At 41.2% G+C, this 18,038-nt stretch overlaps 1 pseudogene; it reads left to right on the plus strand.

The window, feature by feature from the left end:
* The first annotated feature begins 4,836 nt into the window (after positions 1-4,836).
* LOC103665395 lies at positions 4,837-5,479 on the plus strand (annotated as a pseudogene).
* The last annotated feature ends 12,559 nt before the right edge of the window (positions 5,480-18,038 follow it).

Genomic DNA, 18,038 nt, shown 5'->3' on the forward strand with positions numbered 1-18,038 from the left:
TCAGTTAAAAAGAGTGAGTCAAACTACATCCATTTCCCTAGGTCGTCTTTGGGAGGCCTTCATCCCTGAAAGGACATGTTCTCTCACGTTTTGCCTTATCTCCAAGTTTTGCATTAATTCCTCACAACCCTTGCCTCTATGTGGCTTTCTTTCTCAGGCAGGATTTTTACCATGTTATCAATCTCTGGAAGTTCTAGGCTTCCGTTTTCCTCATCATTTGCAATCCCAGAATGTCTCTTTCCCAAAAAATTCTGTAGAAGTGCTGTGCTTTCATTTCATGGCCTGACTTTGGGGTTATGTGCCCGTCCCTCATATAATCACCACAGCCAAAAGGATGGACTCTATCAATTAGCCTTTTCTGGGACCCATGCCTACCCCCTGGAGCTTGGAAATGGATCAATTGTATTCAAACTACTAAGATTTAGAGGGAAGGGAAGTAGGGGTGGTTTCCTGAAGAAAAATTTGATTCCATTACTGGAAGAAGGGCACATAAATGTTGTGCAGTCGAAAGCCATATTTGTGCTCACGCAGGCCCTGTGGCCTCTGCAAGGTCTTTCAGAGGTTAATGGAAATCCTCTGGAACGACTGTGCTCATGCCAGGAACTGCCATGTGCTGGGGACCAGCCATTGCCAGGATGTCCCATGTGGTGCACCTGTTGCTCCGTGGACATCCCGTCCTCTCTGCGGCCGCTGTGCTTCCTCTAAGCACCAGTGCAACGACACTGGAGGCCTCGAGGGGCCAGGGTTCTGCTTCGGCTCTGACATGTTGAAAATGCCCATTTTCCTTTGGTGACAGTTTGTTAGAAGGTCACAACACAGTATGTTTTGACTCCATATTTTTTGGAGCTTTTTTTTAAGTGAACCCCCGTCTTTCAGTTTTCCTTAATTTATTAGTAATTAATGAGTTAGTCCTTCATTGAACTTAAGACAGGGACAAGAATGATAAATACTGTTACACATTCAAAATAATCACTTTTCTGTCAACTGAGGCTTTGCTGTCCATCAGGTCCCTGGAGCCTCGCTTCGTCTTCCTTCGGAATGAGTTCTTCCAAGAAGCATCTGGGTCTTCCTGCGATGGCCGGTGGGCTGGCTGCCACAATAGTCTGCTGAACACGCACGGACGTGTCCATGTGTTCTTGGCCTCCAGCTGGGAGCTCAGCCTCCAGTAACAGAGTCATCAAGTATCAGAACAAAAAAGCAGCTTACATATTCAGATCTCTATCACGTGGCAGATGCAGTAACCAAGGGTGAGAGAGGCACAATAGTTTGCCGAAGATCACGCGGCTTGTTAGTGACAGAGCTAAGACAGATCCCAGACCCCCGGACATCTTGACAAGTACTCCTTCTACTTCTGATTTCTGCCTGTGCTTGCAGACAGGGATATACTGAAATTGTACAGACGGAATAGTGGGCGGAGAAAATTATTTCCTGGTTTAGAATCAAGTAACATTATACTCCACACATTTAAAAAAATGTCAGCAGAATTTAATTCAGAACTCTCCTTTATATGTGGGATGTCTGTTAATCCTAGATGGTAATTTGCCAATTGAAAAACATTCCATAAAGGAAGAAGTCTTTGCTCTCATTTTCCCATTTTTTTCATCTCTCAATTCCAGTTACGTTAGGGGCTTTTCCAGCTCTCTTGAAATCCGAGGTAAAGCTTGTCAGGTTTGGAACAATTCCTTCCTTCCTCATTAGTCCACACTAGTAGAACCCCTTGGTAAACAATGGGGGTTTTTAGAATGAAAGGGACAACTCCTGGCTTTTCAAAAAGTAGCCAAAGAGAATGGAAGTCTTGAAGAGAAGCTGCCAAACTTTTCCAGGTTAGAGGAACAACAGCTTATGGGGGATGCCTGTGTGGACAGCACCGAAGGCATCCGCAGAATCCCGAGCACCCCAATATCATGTAGGAATGCAGATTAGTTTCCGAGTCCCTGGACATGCAGACAGACTACGGCAGTGGGCTTGGAAAGAATGAATGGACTGAGGAACAGAGCGCCGTGGGCTGAGGGCCTCTGCAGCAGATACGAGGAGGGCCGTGACCGAGGCCCAAGCCCAGCAGGGTGAGCCGTGGAGGCTGGCGAGGACTGACAAAGGCTCTCGTTGACCCAACTTTGGTCGGGCTCCTCTGAATCCTCTTTTCAACCTCCCCTCTGCCGTGGTCCTGCCCAGCTCGGTGTTGACAAAGAATCCTGCCGAGTCACTCCCCACCCATGACATCTGATGAAGCTCCTTATTCCCCCACTTCGGTGTACGCTTGGCCTCCTTTCAGCAAGAACCCTGTTGGGTCAGTGTAGTAAGAATCCCCCTCATCCTGCTCCTGTCCTTAGTGTAGTAGGACTGGAGCCCCATGTCTCTTCCCCATTGTAAGCCCCTATTTCATAGTCAAATAAAATCTCCCTTAACATTCTTTTCTTAAAATTATTTTTATTTATTTATTTAATTTTTAATAATAATATTTTTATTATATTATGTTAGTCACCATACAGCACATCCCTGGTTTTTGATGTAAAGTTCGATGATTCATTAGTTGCATATAACACCCAGTGCACCATGCAATACGTGCCCTCCTTACTACCCATCACCAGCCTATCCCATTCCCCCACCCCCTCCCCTCTGAAGCCCTCAGTTTGTTTCTCAGAGTCTATAGTCTCTCATGCTTCATTCCCTTAACATTGTACTAGTGTCAGAGTAAGTTTTTCTTTAATGTTAGGCGAGAGCACACTCAAGGCCCCTACTGGCCCACTTGTTCTGGGAGGCTACGCGAGCTTCTCCCAAATCCAGTCGCTGCCTGGGAGTAAGGGAGGGAGGAATCCCAGACTGAAGAGAAATGAGCCCAAACAACCCGAAGAGTAAACCACAAGAATCGGGTTTCCTTGAAATGATACCATTAAGTATTTCTGTTTGCAATGAAAATCGGGGCTGGTAAGCCACGTTCAGGTACAGAAAAGTGAAGAAAATTGTATGATTTTGTATATTGCGGCTACTTTACTTCATTGGAGAAGCATATATTTCTGCAAAATATCACTTCCGGGATAATTTTTTTGATCCTGGAAACATAAAATGTACCTTTTGCAGAGACTAAGTACTATCTATTAACAGAGCTTTTCGTCTTATCACATTAACCCTCGATACTTCGAGAGTCAAGAAGAGTCAAGGGGGGTGCCTCAAACTTGGTTATTTCTGGGAGACCTTCGTGGCGTGCCTGTCCTGTTCAATCAGAAGTGAGGCCTTTGTGGCCTCGGGTACGCTTCCTCCCCACAGCCTCTGCACGTGCTTAATCGGTACCTTATTTTTCATTCTTCGAAAAAACCCAATCCAGATGAACACCTATGCTTCTGAGCTCTCCAGCTAATAGTTAGAGACACGTCACACTTAGCCCAGCTCCGCAAAACCGAGCAAGGTGCTGTTCATCAGGCAGTTAGTGTCACCGTGACGAATTGCCAAATCCAGAGAGGCTTTTCCTCCCAGCAGTGAGCGCTTTCAGATCATTTTGCTTTTACATTTTGTTTGTTGTTGTTGTTTCTTTTTTTTTTTTAAAGATTTGATTTATTTATTTATTTACTTATGGGACAGGGGAGAGAGAGAGCGTGTGAGCATGAGCGAGCAGGGGGAGGAGTAGAGGGGGAGGAAGAGGGACAAGCAGACTCCAGGCTGAGCGGGAGCCTAAGCAGAGCTCAATCTCACCACCCTGAGATCAGGACCTGAGCCAAAACCAAGAGTCGGAAGCGTAACTGACTGAGCCACCCAGGCACCCCTGGCTGGCTGGCTTTCTTTCTTTCTTTCTTTCTTTCTTTCTTTCTTTCTTTCTTTCTTTCTTTCTTTTCTTGGTTCTAATAGAAGAGGGAGAAGGGGAAAATAGTACTGTACTTTGTTCAGTCAGATTTAGTTATGAATCAATAGCTGTCCCCAATGCAAAGAGAATATTCATCCTGTTTTAGCTCAGACCTGAAAGACCAGGGAGCAGAATATATCCTTGGAAGTATAACCTTTTTCATCCTTTTCCTTCTGAAGGACTATGGTAGTATTTAAAAAAATTAAGGAGTGAAATGATGTATAATAAACATGTATTTATTACTACCCTTTGCAAATAGTGGCGTGCTAGCTCTCTGATAGTCCACCTCATTGCCTGAGACATTCTGTATGCAATTTGTCAGTGTGTATTTATAGTCACAAGAGCTTTTTCTTTGAAAAGAGGCCCCTTTGTACTGGAATCTGAAGGAAAAAATGAGAGTTTAAATTGGGTGTATTCTAAAATAATCTGCTGAATCAACACATTCAGAACAATTTGTCAGCCACCATTCCTTTCCTCACTCTATTCTCTCACATACAGTCACATAACCAAGGGAAACGTTAAGGCTGGGGTTATGCCTTCCTCTAAAGATGAAAACTTTAAGACAAGCACCCTTACTTGGTGTGAGATTGAACTAAATACCTATAAAATCCCTTCCATATCTGAGACTGACTTCCTCAGATAATTTAGGCTCCTAAATTTTATTGGGCATTAATTATTTGAATAATTCACGTGAAAACATTTTAAGGCGTATGTAACATCCATCATCCAAGTTCAAAGTCACTGTTTCACTTGTAGCTTTCTTGAGCCGAATGAACTTGATTTCCCATCATTCATCTACCATGAAGCTTGGAGATGACGTTAGAATTCTATCAATTATCAGACTATCATTATTTTTCCAGACTGTTATGTTTCACCCTTCAAGCAAAACCCTTCCCTTTCTGGAATCTCCTGCCCTCAGATTTTATCACCTTCTCTGGTGTCATTCAAGTCACTCAGGTGTCACTCCTGGTTTTTCTCTGTGGCCTCAGTCCTTCCCTGTTATGTCCTCAAATCCTCATCATGGGTCACTTAAGGATCCATTTGATTTCACACCAGAAATACCTAAAAGGATAGAAGCAGCTGTAAAACAAAGCGAAAAACAAAAAACCAAACTATCCAGATGGGTGCAAAGCAGCAGCTGTGCTTCCAGAGCTGGATTTCGCCCAAAGACAGAGTGGATGGCTACCTATCTCTGCCATGTACAAGGTTGAAGTTCTCCAAGGACCTCTGGTGAGAGTATATGAAGCAGCAACTTTTTATAAAATGGGCAAAGGAAAGCCAGTTGGAAAGTATCAAATTCAGTTCTCCTACTACACCTTGCATGCTTCAAAGCTCTGACACCATACCGGAGACCATTCAGGAAAAGCTTGGAGAAAAGGTTGGGGGTACTATATCTGACAAACTTTTCACTCTTATAGAGGTAGAATGTTTAGGGGTCTGTGTAACTGCACCCATGGCTCAAAGAAATAACAACTACCCTGAAGATCTGACACCTCAGGGTATTGAAGAAATTGATGAGCTCAAGGCTGGCAGAATTCTAAAACCTGAGCCAAGGAGTAGATGCTTCTCTTTGAGCCAGCTGGGCTTAGCTCTTTGACTGAACTACCCAAAGGACCTGGCTTTGGTGTGCAAGCAGGTCTTTAGTTCATAGTCAACTACAAATATGTCACTGGAGAAATAAAATATGAATCTCCTATTTAAAAAAGGAGTTCTTGGCCTCTTTGAAATTCATGACGCAACCATCTCATCCCAGTCGTTACCCCTCTCCCCTTAATGACTTAATTTTCTTCCCTTTCTGAATCTCTTAATTAAGGTTGCGTTCTACTGTAAGAAAGAGAAAATTTAAATAAACAGGTGCTTAGTTTTCTCATGGAACAGTAGTGTAGAGGTACAGGATTTTAGATCTTTTATATGGCTTTTCTAGGGCTGCCATAAGAAAGTACCACAAACTGAGTGTCTTAAAAGAAATTTATTGTCTCACCGTTCTGGAGGCTAGGAGTCCAAGATCAAGGCGTCAGCAGGGTTGGTTCCTTCTGAGGTTAGTGAGGAGGAATCCGCTCCATGTCTGTCCCCTAACTTCCGGTAACCCTGACTTCGTCTTCAAATCTGTCCCCCCATGACTTCCACTCCTCGATGCTGGCACCGTGAACATGAGCGATGGGATACACTGCATGACCTTTCTTATAGAACAATCAATTGTTCAGTATTTGGAAAAACCTATCACATTGTTACCCATGTCTTCTCTTCAGGGAAATTTTCATTCTTTTCAGAAACGACAAGGTTTTGAGGCTCTGTGATTCTGTTCTCTCCCCCGTAGATGGAGTCCCGTTGGTCTTCTCTCCTCTGACTGAGCAAAACACTGCACATGTGTTCTGGTTAGTGAGGTGGAAGTGTCCTCTCACAGGACACTCAGTGCATTCCTACGGATGCGGGCTACGACAAGATTCACTTACGTCTTTTGTCAGCTGCCACTACCAGTTTGTCCTCGAAAATACTCAGGCTTAACACATCCCATTTTGTACAATTTAATTAGTTGAATATGGATTCAGAACTTTCCTTTATCCCCATTATTTTTTTCACACCTCTTTTTGCTCGTATGAAGGGTTTATTACTCAACAGATGTCACTCTCCTTATCCTCACGTTTTTAATATTTTTGTGAGGAAAGCACCAGTATCAAAAATGAATCCTTTTCATTTCCTTAGCATATTTTAGATTCAAGCCTCGTTTAATTTTTCATAATTTTGGCACCGGGTGAGGCACCTGTATGTTTTTTCCTTTTCAGGTATCCTTTGCTCAGGTAGCTGCACTAGTACGTTAACTAGACTCTTCAACTGCGTTTGGCTGGTGTCCGTAGTGGCCTCACTGTGTTAGTTACAGCAAAGCTTTCTGCGCGGACCAAGCATCTGGAAGACAACTCTACCACATCCTTGGAAATTCCAAACACGTTAGGGTGCGAAGCATCCTTTCTTCAGAAACAGGAAGAGGAAGCAAGGAGACATTCACTAAAGTCAGGAGCCATAATGAGGACTGTCCAAAGTTAGTATGGAGAGGCGTCTCATAGCGGACGCTCTTCCTTGTTTGGTGACACTCCTCGTTTAGCTACTAGATAGAAAAACTCAAAGACATCTCATTAAACATTTCATTTTGCCCCGGGAGACTCTGTCTCATTGTGAGCTAGTTGACAAGTACATGTGTTGCCATGAAATGCTTGCTTGCTCCTCAGGAAACCAAGGTCTACTTCTGAAAAGATTCCGCTGTGAGGCGATTTTAGGGATATATAAAGCAAAACAGAATATCAGCCCCTAACCTGAGGGTCATTGAAAGGCAGCTGGTCCTCTGATGTCCTTGTGCTTCATCTAGTAGACAATATCCATTTGTTTGTTTGTTCATTTATTTGATAGAGCTCAATCTCCCTAGCAGCCTGAGGACAACGGAGCGTAGTCAGGATATCTGAGACTAAAGAGTGGATTCCCCTTTTCCCCATCTAGGTCTAGTTCAATTTGCTCTGTTTTAGACTGACATCTGGTGGTCATGAAAGATCAACCAATGGCCCTTTCAGGGAAGAAGTCTGTCAAAGCAAGGGTGTGGCCATGCTGTGTTCAGCTCTTGCCCATATTCACAAGATTATTTATTTTCATTTTCTGTTGTACATAAATCAGAGTGGCTGTCTGAATTTGACCACATGTATCAAAGTCTTTAAAAGTACTTAAAATATTTTGACTGAGCACTACCACTTTTAAAAATGTATCTCAAAGAAACATATGCAGACAGATTTATGTATAAGCATGTTCCTCAAAGTGTAATTTATAATAGTAAATTTGGAACTAACCCAAAAGTTCAAAAATAAAGATTACTAAAATTAGAGCATTCCATTACTCATACTTTAGAGGAAGATTTACCGACATGGGAAAATGTTTATGATACATTATGAAGTGAACAAAACCAATTAAAAAATAAGTAAAACTTGATAATCCTGGTTTTAGTTTTCTGTGTATTTCTTCCTCCCAATAGCCTGAACATGTAATATTTTTGGAGGCAGAAAGAAAAAAACAACATCATAGATATTTCACACATGGTCACCTACAAGGTAGAGTATTAGAGTATTAGTACCAACTTTTTTCAAAATAACACGCCTTGAAGATCTCCCTCATGAAAATCTGGCAAGTAAACATGGTCCTATAGAATACTGGTGCAAAAAGTCATGAACAATTACTTCTCTGTGCCTGGGATCTGGAATAATCCGGGAAGCTTGAGCGTGCAGCTGCCACTTCATTTGCTAATAGGTCTTATGGCTGAGACAAAAAACATGTTATTTCTTGCATGACCCTGAAGACTCATTAATCTGTTCTAAGGTTTATACTTTGCTTCCAAGGGTTGTTGGTGGGGGTGTGGAAGAAGATGCAATTTAAATTATTTTGCAGTATGTGCAGTAACCAGAGCTCTGTTTTATAATTGGACACAGTCCATTTCGTAAAGTGTTTTTAAGACAGAGCTTTGAGATTTTTCTTTGTACTCTGACCAGGTATAAATAGATTGATTTGCTTGCTCAGTCCATACAGGGAAGGTTAAAGGGGTCTCATGGTTTTTCTTTTTTTTTTCAAGATTTTATTTATTTATTCGACAGAGATAGAGACAGCCAGCGAGAGAGGGAACACAAGCAGGGGGAGTGGGAGAGGAAGAAGCAGGCTCATAGCAGAGGAGCCTGACGTGGGACTCGATCCTGTAACGCCGGGATCACGCCCTGAGCCGAAGTCAGACGCTTAACCGCTGTGCCACCCAGGCGCCCCTGTTTTCATGGTTTTCTTAAATGGAGCTCGGAGCAGCTGCCTGTGGGTCTAGGAAGCAGCTGTGTAGCTAACCAAACCTACCCTGGTCTTCCTCTTGTGGGCTTGTACGTTTCACACTTGTTTGTTTAATAAGTTTGGACACGATTTCCACATACATGGTGAACGTGTCACTTTTGTCTGCCCTGAGGGTACCAGGTGGCAAGTTCAAGAAGAGGAAAATCATTTTCAGAGCTCCCTGCTGGCTCAATCAACACTTCTCAGTTCTCCTAATGAGATGGTTAACCTCTTTTTCCATTTAGCCATTTGGTCAACAAAGCTCTGATGGCTATTATAGGAGTAGTTTATGATTTTCACACTTATAGGTATTAACACCATGGCCATTAGATTGACAAACAGGAATAACAGAAATGCAATTAATCCTCCAGCTCTCGCTGGAAATATACCTCCTTATGGGTCTTTCATTGCATAAATTCTGCTGAATTTCTTGTTGTGGCAGAGCCAATGATGCAGCTTAGTCATTTTCAAAGAAACAGAAATGAAGTCTACTGGTGTACATTACCCTGTGTGTGCATCATAAATAAGTGTGCAAAGATAAGTGGTCTTAATCATTCATCTCTCTATTATCTTACCAGACTTTCAAAATGACTGTGCACAGTAGACTACGGTTAAATGTATAGTAAAAAATTTTAGAGTCGGGGAATGCGGTAGTCAAGGACAAGTAAAAATTTTTAGTTATTGAGTAGTTCTGCCTCTTGTCTGGTCATGTTTTAGGAATTCAATAAATACTCATTGGCTGTTTTATGTATTGGTGCTATATTCTTTTACCTAAGTAAAACATTCTCAAAATAGCATTTGCTGGGAGATACAATTTAATGCATAAATATTCACTTTACACATAGCCTTTTGGGAATGTAACACAAAGTTCTGTTGTCATAAAGGTCTTTAAGATGTGGATGGAGTTTATCAGTGCCAGAGTTACAGAGAATCAAGGACAGAAAAATATGCTTTTCAAAGTTAGATCTTGAAATCCCATGTGTTCTGACTTCCAATAGACTTTTAACCTTTAAGAAATTGCTCCAACTATCCTTTCTGCTTAAAGTACTTGGCTACTTCCGAAGTTTATAATTCATCAAAATTTTGGGGAACTTGTTTCCTTCTCTTTTTTGATCAAGAAAACTATGCAGATAAAAATGATTGTTCACTTAAGTGTGTTGAGCCTAAATTGTTGGCCTAGAATTTCAGATACTAGAAGCCCACAATTTAGAAGTAAGAAGCAAAATACATTTAAGTGGGTCTATTCCCAGCCTTTATAAATTGAGGAATAAAGTGAGAAAAAAATATAGACTCAGAAGATATGTTAATATAATCGATCCTATTTATCGAGTCCCTACTAAGTTTGTTTTTCTCATCGCACAGTTGGCTATGCATATAAATACCATCTAAAGCAGTCCTTTACCCTAAGTTCTTATCACTCTAATTAACAATGTCACCAATGGAACTGTCTGTGATGATGGAGAAGTGCCGTATCTGAGCTGTCCAACATGGTGGCCCCATGCGACTATGAAGGACTTGAAAGGTGGCCACTGCAACTAAGGAATTGAATTTTTAGTTTTATTTAATTTTAATCAATTTAAACTTAGCCACGTGCAGCTAGTGGTTATTGTAACTGATAGCACAGCCCTAGTCCATTAACTGGTTTTTATTATTTTCATAGTACTTAGCACGAACTGCAATTATCTAACTTATTTGTTTCCTTATTGTCTATCTTCTCTTCGCTAGATTGTAAGATAGAGAGTCTCTATCTTCTTCTCAGCCGTATCTTTATTACCTAGAACAGAGCTTGGTATGTAGTAAGAGCTCCAATTATTTATTGAAAGTATACACAACGTTATTGTTATGCGTGCTCTACAGCGATCAGGGGCAAAGAGGGAACACACTCGCGGAAGTTGGCAGGGCTTTGAGCCCTAGACTATCCGATTCCAGCTCAGAATCCTTCCTCTCTACCAATTGGCCACAACGGCGTTCATGGCCTTGCTTCAGACCCCTGACAGCTGAGCCCCAAGGATGGAAACTGTTTGGGTTGGATTAACACCAAAAGCTAAGTAGTCCCTGATCTGCTTTGGTTGCTGGCATTCAGTCTAGGAATCTTTCAGGCCTTTGGGTTAAGGTGCTGTCCCAGAAATTCAAATGGACATATATTACCATTGAGGGATAATATTCCAGCCTAGGATTTCCCAGACTGTTCGTACTAGTTAAAGATTCTGTTGCTCTTTGAGATGCTATGAATCGCTCCGCTCGGGGAGGAAATGGTTCTGGAAATGTATTCTTCCTAAAATGCATTTATAATATATATGTAAGACATAAATAAAATACATTTTCTGGCCGTTCTTATTATTTTGAGATAAGCTGCTTAGGAAAAAGAATGAGTCAAAGGTCCTAAGAAGCTACATGGAGGAACCCCTGAGTTTGGCCGGCACACTGATGCACACTAAGGCCTTACTAATAAACCTCCACGGTACCGTAGACTATCAGTTTAGATTGCTTGCCTGTGTTGCCTGATGTGGTAAACTTACAACACATTTGTAATATTACTGTGTTTATTTTTTGTTAAACACTCATACTATACAAATGTATTTTTTGGTATATATCTGCGAGAGAAACTTTAAACAAAGAACATTCAAACCGATTCAAATAAGCTAAATCTTTCAAAGAGAAAGCAAACAATTGGAACCTCTGCTTTCTTTTAAAAATATTTCACATATATATTTATTATTGCAGTATAGTTGAGATACAATGTTACATTAGTTTTGGGTGTGCAACTTAGTGATTCAACAATTCCCTACATCACTTAGCGCTCAGCACGATAAGTATAGTCACCCTCTGTCACCATACGTAATTGCAATATCGTTGACCACATTCTCTATGCTGTACTTTCTATCTCCACGACTTACTTATTTTATAACTGGAGGTCTCTTAATCACCTTTACCTATTTCACCCATCCTCCCACACACCTCCCCTCTGGCAACTACCAGTTTGTTCTCTGCCTTTAAAAGTCTGTTTGGGGGCATCTGGGTGGCTCGGTTGAACGTTTGCTTTAGGCTTGGGTCATGATCTAGGGGTCCTGGGATTGAGTCTGGCATTGGGCTCCCTGCTCACAGGGAAACTGCTTCTCCCTCTCCTCCCTGCTTGCGCTCTCTCTTGCCATATCTCTCTCAAATAAATAAATAAAATATTTTAAAAAAAGAGTCTGTTTTTTTCTTTGTTTGTTTCTTAGGTTCCACATACATGTGAAATCATATGATACTTGTCTTTCTCTCTCTGGCTTATTTTACTCGGCATTATACTCTCTAGCTCCATCCATGCTGTTGTAAATGGCAAGATTTCATTCTTTTTTATGGCTGAGTAATATTCCATCACATATGTATACTTCTGCTTTCTTTAAAAAAATGAGAAGTGTGCTTTACAAGATGAAATGAAGACTTTTTTCAATGGCCAAATGCAAGACTACCTGAACCTCGAGAAGCCTCAGTTTTATGTTCTTATTTTTGCTACAGTGTTTTGATTTCCGTAGGATGTTTTTATGAAAACACAATAGAGTTAGGGCTAGGTCTGATACATGCTCAGACAGGGCAACAGCACTTCTAATATTACATAATATGTAACTGCCACAAAACACTTTTTGGATTAAAAAATAACAAAACTATAAAATTAATGTTTTAACTTGATATATATTGTCGTTTTTGTGAAAAGCATCTACATTACTTAATATATTTATTATATTTAATATGTTAAGTAGTTGATATAAGTTTAATATAAATATAAAGTGAACAATTTTATATATTTTATTGGGTGTTTTTGTTCTGTTATAAATAAATGCATATGAACTAATTTTACTCATTTCTTAGGGTTTCAAATAAAGCATATCTTTGACCATTTTGCCATCCTTTTAATCCTAGTGTGCATTCCATCTTACAAGCCCCTTTTGGTGTTTTGTCAGTACATTAACAGTTTTAAAGTGTTTGGTAAGAAACTTTGCTTTAGCCCTGTGATGTCCAGTAATTCAACAGCCCGTATCAAGATTGCTGCTAGCTTTCTCTTATCAGAAAGCATGACTCCCTAACCAGGATGAGTCTGTTTGGCTGAGAATGAGAGGAAATTAACTAGCAAGCCCTGATTATGGGGGACAGGCCTTGGTGGCATTTCCCGGGGGGGGCCTAGGATGCTAAGTGGGCACATGTGGACACCTGAGGGAGAGCTACAGAGAGAAGTCTGATCTGGCCTAGGTCCTTACCCCCTTGTGAAGTGGCAAGGAGCACATCCAGGCTTGGGCTCATGGGGTGCTAGAGTGGAATATATTACATGAGGTCCTCAGGAGTGTTTTTACAGCTGGGGGCTGGTCGTCAGTCAAAATTCTTAGAGTGTGTGATGGGTGAAGCAAGAAAAAACAAATTCAATAAGGTCAAAGCTTGGGGTGATTGGGTGGCTCAGTCAGTTAAGTGTCTAACTCTTGGTTTTGGCTCAGGTCATGATCTCAGGATCCTGGAATCCAGCCCCATGTCGGGCGTTGCACTCAGGGAGGAGTCTCTTTGAGATTCTCTCCCTCTCCTTCTCCCTCCCCCTCTGCTCCTCTCCCTGCTCTCTCTCTCTCTGTGTCTCTCAAATAAAAAAAAAAAATATTTAAAACAAAGGTCAAAGGTAAGACCCCCAAATTAGAGAGAGCCAAAAGTGAGGCAATTCAATGTAAGGAGAGCAAGGTTAGAAATAAAATAGCTTGAAGCTAGTTGGATAAGTGCACGGGCTTGGGGTGTAATATTTTAACTTGAAATAAAGATGTAGAAAATGGCAGTATTGGAATTTGAACCAACCCCAGGATTTCAGTTCTTTCTCCTCTTCTCATTGTAGAGTTCAAATTCTTTCTCTTTTTCCCACTAAAGGAACCTCATTGAGCCTTACTTACCTTTTGTATATAATGCTGATAACAGTAGTCTCTATCTTGTAGGACAAGTGAGGATTAAATGATTATAAAGCCATAAATCAGGGGCTCTTGGGTGGCTCAGTTGGTTAAGTGGTTGCCTTTGGCTCAGGTCAAGATCCCAGGGTCCTGGGATTAAGACCTGCATTGGGCTCCTTGTTCAGAGGGGAGTCTGCTTCTCCCTCTCCCTCTGCCTGCTTATGCTCTCTCTCTGTCAAAGAAATAAATAAAATCTTAAAAAAATTTTTTTTTAAAAAGCCACAAATCATTTGGACCCACATCTGTACAGGTGGTTCTCCATGAATATGGGCTGTTGTTACTAAAACAAGGGAAGTCCTGGGTTGCGACCATGAACAGGGCTGGAAGAAGGCAGGATACTGCTGTAGCGCCCGCGTGTTTTGGAATCAGTTTTGGAAAGTTCCTCAAGCCCGGTCTTCATTACTAACACAGAGATAATACCTCTCCCCTTCCTTTGCCGTATAAGTGAAGGTCAGTGATGCCTGTAAAGGCTCAGCAGGCTGCTGCCTGTTCAGGGTCGAATATCCCTACGTGAGGCCCGTGGCCTGATGGCATCAGCTATTAGCTCTAGCGTGGGTGGGCTTAAATATAAAGGATGAAGTCAACACTTCACAACTGTGGCACAGAGCAACACTTGTCAACACAAGTGTTGTGTTGGAAGTCTGTGGCTTGGAAAACTTGATTTTCAAAGTGCTTCCTGACAAGCCCGTGCCCTACAAATGTATCAGATACTTAAGATTGCTAAGGGTACGATAGCCTCTCATTATTGGACCTGTATTCCTACCGCCCCACCTTGATGCAGTCTTCACATTCATTCGGGCCGCATAAAAATAACAATAACACATATTATCAAGGTCACACCTAGGGAGGCCTTCCAGCAGTGTTATAGTTTATTTCAAGTTCCACAAAAAGGCTGATTTTTATAAAAAATGAGTGGGGGAGACATATGGTCTCTTCCTTTTGATGAGTGCTATTTTTCATTTCTATTTATTTTTGGAAGTTCATGACTTAAAAGGACTGAATTAGTTGGAAAGAAATCATATGCAAAAGTGATGAACAGTTTGCTGGAGACAAAAGTCTTTGTGGTGAATTAAGGGGAAAGAGATGTTATGTCAGACATCAAACTTTAGAACTTTTGCGTCTGTGGAAGACACACAGAGCTCTACTTTCATGTACGTAAGAAAATAGAAAATTGCAAAGGGTGTGCCATTAGTGTACCAGTCCTGGTTGAGGAAATTCACTTGATCCTTTGGCTGTTTTCAAATATCCAGCTTGCTTATCTTTTCTGGTTTTTGATTGTGCATCTAAATCACTGGCTTGAATATTGTCAGTGTCATGACAGCCTTAGAAATAAATTATTGATTTCTTGTCCATGTGCCATAGTTTAATGGTTTAGAATTGATTTAAGGACTTAAAAAATCATTTTTAAAAAATACCCTTTTCCAAAAAAACCTCATAAACAATGTAAATTAAAGTCCTTTCGGGGGCTTTGCAATGTGTCCACCCAACTCGGCGGAACTACATTTCCCAGAACTTGCTTTCATTTATGTCTCTGTTAAGGGGGCGCGAGGCAGAGTCCTGCGCATGCGCGCGGAGAACCGAAGAAAGCGGCAGCCGTCTCGTAGCTCCCAGCACTGAGGCTGATCCCAGGATTCATCCTTGGTGGGGGCAGTAGGTGGGCTTGAACTGTCTCACTGCCCCCCACATCCCTCAGATGGCTTCCCAGGCTCCTGGGCTAGTATATGTGTTTCAGCCTGTGACGAAGGGCTCTGATTTCTGTAGGACACCTTTGCACAAAAATCAGATGCAAAAAGGTGTCAGTCAGTCCAGGATTCTAGTCTGTTCTTGCTCTTCTCCACCTTACATTCATTTACCATTCCGACGGCCAGGTTAAAGTCTCATAACAAATCCGTGGTGTGTGTGTGTGTGTGTGTGTGTGTGTGCAGCATTTACATATATATGGAGAATATACATTTTATATAATTATATATGGAGAATATATATATATATTTTCCTAGTAAATCTGTTACTCTGTTTGAACCCTCACTGAGTCAGCCCTCCTTGATCCACCCGGGTCCTTCTCCAGAGATACCCACCCTTTCTAATGTGCCATGATCTAGATTTTTTCTGTGCACATAACAAAACATCACAGAGCACACACGTGTGCCATTTAATTTAGAAAAAAAAAAGGAGGCTCAGCCGCCTCTCTTCAAGTGTCCTTTCATTGACATCAAGCTGTGCTTATAATTTCTCACTTTTGTTTGCTGAGCTGACAGCGATATTTCTCTTTTTGTTAGCAGTTAGTCTAACTAAGGTTTTCTGTTAGTAACTTAGTTAAAGTTTCTCTTCCATTGTTTATTCAGTGACTTTTGCAACCATGGAAAACCAGAGGTCATCTGGATTCCTAGTGAGCATTCCAAACTCTCATGCATCTGTCAGCATTCTCTTTTCGCCTAGTGATTTATAGGACTCCTCTTCACCTTCGAGTCTTGCATTTCCCAGTCCACCTTGTTAGGTCGAGGGTGAACGTTCCTAATTTTAGACCAGGAAAAAGCAGTCATTCTTATGTTTCTCTCTTTGATTTATATTGCTTCCCATTCGGTCAGCCTCAATGGAGGTCCATGGTTTGGGGGCAAAATAAAATTACATTATTGAAAAATCTAAATTATGTAAGCCATGGTAGTATTGTGGGGAAACATAAGAAATTATAAGAAATAATCTCTCTTTTCTAGTTTATGATATAGTTAGGAAGATAGGCATACATATATAAAAACCTAACTCCTAACAAAAGACTTACATGGCAGCTCAAAATGTTGATGAGATGTCACAAGAGAGTATATAATGAATTGTTATATTAGAGCAGAAGATCTGGAGAAGTTGTCTTCAACTGGTGTTGGGTTCGGGGCTGGCAAAGGGGGGTGAGACAGAATAAGGGGAGAAGCTTCTTCCAAGTTCTTCAACTGCTGTTCCTCTTTCCCAGCCTAACCAAGAGGCACTGGTTGAAAGAGAAGTACATCAAATATTTTGTCCCTTTTTCTATTATTACTATTTTTTTAGCAAACCAAATTTCTCCCTTTGAATTATTTCTCACCACTGCTCCGTATCCCTCCATAGCCTCCTCCTGCCTTCTGGGTCTTTTCTCATTTGCTGAAACCCCAAAGAGCACGAGTTTTGAAACCACTTTATTCGGCAATAGGACATCAATCTGCTTGCTTTCTTCTAATTGTATTTTCTTCATCATGATTATTTTTAAGCTTACTATTGATGCCAAAAATATGTAATGTATGAACTATGTATTTTTATGCAAAAATACGTATACAGAAATTTTGATTTAATTATTTCTGGAGGGTGGCCATGACAATATTTTTATAGGTCCCTAGGTGACTTTTATGTGCAGGCAGGACTGAGAACCAGTGTCCTAAGCACTCCTTGAGAAAGTTGGACCTGACTATTATTGGCTGTTTACATACCTCTTACCTTATTTCCCCCATTAGATTGTAACCTTGTCAAGGGAGGGACCCAAGTCTTGTTCATCTTGGTGATTAGTGTCTGTACTTAGGGAAAAGGGAGCTACTTGATTAATTCAGGTCTATCATCTATTACCCATGATTCCAAAATCTCAAAGCTCTGAAAATGGAAAAATGTTTCTTAACTCATTTGGGAACAAAATCTGATCTCAACTAAGATATGAACTATTTACCCCACTTTGTATGGTTATTTGTTTATCTCGCTGTAGGGTGTTAATGTATTTGATTATGGGGTGCTGCCCCAGACTTTTCTGGGAGTGTTGCATATTTTAATACACACATGCACACACACACACACACACACACACACACACACACACACTGAGCCTCCAAAAAAATTCTGAATTCTGAAATATATCTGACCCCAGGGTTTCCGAGAAGATATCGTAGAGCAGTATTTATTACTGTTCTACCTGGGGATTTAAGAAAGCTGAGATCTCACGTATTGCACAGTGCACTGGGTGTTATACGCAACTAATGAATCATCGAACTTTACATCGGAAACCGGGGATGTACTGTATGGTGACTAACATAATATAATAAAAAATCGTTAAAAAAAAAAAAAGAAAGCTGAGATCTTGGGAGATAGGGTAAAATTTAGAATTTAGGACAGTGCTTCTCAGAACTGAGAGACTAACCTGTGCAGCTTTTAAAACCTAGCAGTGCCCTGGTTCCACTGCCAGAGATTCTGGTGCAACGGATCTGGCGTCAGATCTTTTGTAAACTTTCCAGGTTCTTCTGTTGTGTAGCCAGAGTTGAGCACCAGTGATAGATTATAATGCTCAGTTGGGTGCTTGCACACCCTTCCCTTAATCTGCGGTACTTTTCGAATGGCATACAGGGCTTCGGAGAGATGCCTCCACCCCTCCACACGGTTAACACGAGCCACTCTCATCC

Source organism: Ursus maritimus, unplaced genomic scaffold (assembly GCF_017311325.1).
Source record: "Ursus maritimus isolate PB19 unplaced genomic scaffold, ASM1731132v1 scaffold_8, whole genome shotgun sequence".
NCBI lineage: Eukaryota > Metazoa > Chordata > Mammalia > Carnivora > Ursidae > Ursus > Ursus maritimus.